This window comes from Ictalurus furcatus, chromosome 13 (genome assembly GCF_023375685.1).
Source record: "Ictalurus furcatus strain D&B chromosome 13, Billie_1.0, whole genome shotgun sequence".
Classification (NCBI taxonomy): Eukaryota; Metazoa; Chordata; class Actinopteri; order Siluriformes; family Ictaluridae; genus Ictalurus; species Ictalurus furcatus.
The window spans coordinates 28,149,829-28,152,386 of NC_071267.1; the positions used below are offsets into that span (position 1 = coordinate 28,149,829).

Genomic DNA, 2,558 nt, shown 5'->3' on the forward strand with positions numbered 1-2,558 from the left:
ACCAAGTAACAAAAATGACTTTCAATAAATAAACAAAGCAGAAATAACAAGATGGAGTCTAAATGTAACCTTAGCCCTGATGTAGTCTGAATATAGCCCTGTTGTAACCCAAGCCTTAATGTATCCCTAATGTAGCCCACATGTAACCTTAATGTAACTCAAATGTAATGCAAATGGAAGTAATAAAAATAAGCAAGAATTGGAAGTAGCAAAATAATTTAGCTATGGAAATCAATTAACAAAGCAGAAGTAAGAAAAATTAACCACAAAAACAATAAAGGAGATCAAAGTAACAGAAATGAACAACACTAATCGCCAAATACAGCGGAAGTAACAAAATTGTAAAAAATAAATAAATAAATAAATAAATAATAATAATAATAATAATAATAAATGTCAAGCAAAAAAAAAAAAACAACAAAAAACAAAGTGGAAGTAAGAAATATTGACGTAATGAATACTAAACGAGGTAGGAGTAACCAAAACATTTACATTTACAATCAGCCCTTTTCATTCCCTTGCATTGTAGTCACTTTTGTTTCACATTGATGTTTCAGTCATAATTTCATTCCAAAGTCATCATTTTTATTATTTTTTCCTCCTAGGTATGAGTGAACTCTGCAGTGCAGCAGCCCGAGTGTCTGAAAGCCAGTTCTAAACAGCCACAATGCTTAATAATCTAATATTACACCTCATTCACTTCAACTGAGGACTTAAACTGTTCACGAGCTGAACTGGATGTGTCGTGAAGCAGGAAGCACTAAAACATGCTCTGGGATTTGTGTACATTTGTGGTTGCTGCTTTTTCTCTTTGAAGTCATGGCTCGGTGCCACTGCAGCAGGTTGATTTCATTACAGCCTCAGTGACACGGCCACAGGTCACACTAATCAGTTTAACCGTTGGCTAAACAAGACAGCTTAATTCCACTGACTCAATTAGCAGGACTAATGTAGGGCTCTCTGAGGGCTCGTCCAATCAGACGAGAGTAATTACCCCGGAGGATTGGAGACGTCTTGTCCCTTCAAACCGAGAGAAACTGAGAAGGATGATGATGATGAAGAGGATGATGATGATGATGATGGCCACTCTGTATAATCAGAGTATTAATAATTAACCAATTTTTCCATCTGTAAAGCTGAACGCTCAAACACTATAATTAATTCCATTTCTCCAGAAAGCGTCCAATTGGATTCTTCTGTAGAGTCCAAAACGCTGTGTTCTGATTGGCTGAGAACGTTTTGCACAACAACACATAAGTAAATAGTCAGTATTAGTAGGGCTGAATATATTATAATTTCAGAATCATGATAAATGATGTCACTACGCACTTTTCAGGTCAAATATTTTTATCTTTTAGTTCTAATCGTTGGAATCAACTGATCAAAATTTTCTACTTGTATTACTTTATGCACAGATTTACTGTACATTCATGTCTACGCTCTTATTTTGTTTTCATATTGTATTTTTCGATGTGGCTTCTTGCCGCAATATAACATTATAACCGAGATTCGGTTTACGTCTACGGGAGTCTCTCTCCGAGATCCGAACTTGACTTTACGACACATCACGACATTTCCACACTTATTCTTTATAAAATCACCCACACAATAATGTTCACACAAAAGCGATCAGAATTCACACAAAAATTCAGGCTTCAGACTCCGGTAATGAAACCTACGTCATTTCCTCTTTACCCCAAATGTAGTCGATCAGCAGAGACAGTGCCTATGTTTATAAACAAATGACCATGTGTAATATTTTTGTCTCGTTTGTTCAATTGGGTTCTCTTTATCTACATTTGAGACTTGTGTGAAAATCTCACGATGTTCTAGGTCATGTTTATGCAGATGTATAGAAAGTTCTAAAAGGTTCACAAACTTTCAAGCACCACTGTAAGTGGGGTGTAAAATCATAGCAGAAGAGCTCTTGTGCAAACACTATAGATGTGACCGTAGACCACAGGGTCTTAAGCCTAGACGAATCACGTCCAAAAGACCACGCGTTAGCTCTGTCTTCAGCTGGAAATGGTTAGACGTCTCCTGTAGAGCTGGTTCAGTGGAAGGCACGTGAGTCTCACAACAGATTGGACTGGGTCCATTCGACTATGGAATTGTCCCATTCTGTGTGAACTTTGGGTCGTCTCGCTGCATCTGCACCCTTCAGTGTATATGACAACACACCTCATACCTCAAGACATCAATACAATTTATTAGAGAAGCAGTTGTCTCGTTTGCTCACAATAAACCCTTCTTCACATAGTTTTTGTTGAAAGTGGTAGGGCTTGGACGAGGTGGCCGAGTGGTTAAGGCGATGGACTGCTAATCCATTGTGCTCTGCACGCGTGGGTTCAAATCCCACCCTTGTCGGAGGTGTGTTGTTCTGTCTCATCTTTACAAGAACGTCTGGGTTTGATGCCGTCTGTCTCACACCTACAAAGGCCTATAAGCAGAAGGCTTTGCACAGGTCCATGAGATAGCACTAGAGTGGGTGGAGAAATGTGAAAAGCTAGCACTGTGACCACATGCTTTGCAACCTTCAAGTGTCATGGTTTGGACCT

The 2,558-nt window shown here is 38.7% G+C and overlaps 1 non-coding gene across 1 annotated transcript; it reads left to right on the forward strand.

Moving 5' to 3' along the window:
• Positions 1–2,285: 2,285 nt before the first annotated feature.
• trnas-gcu (transfer RNA serine (anticodon GCU)) lies at positions 2,286–2,367 on the forward strand. The gene has a single exon. It is a non-coding gene; the product is annotated as a tRNA-Ser (tRNA).
• The last annotated feature ends 191 nt before the right edge of the window (positions 2,368–2,558 follow it).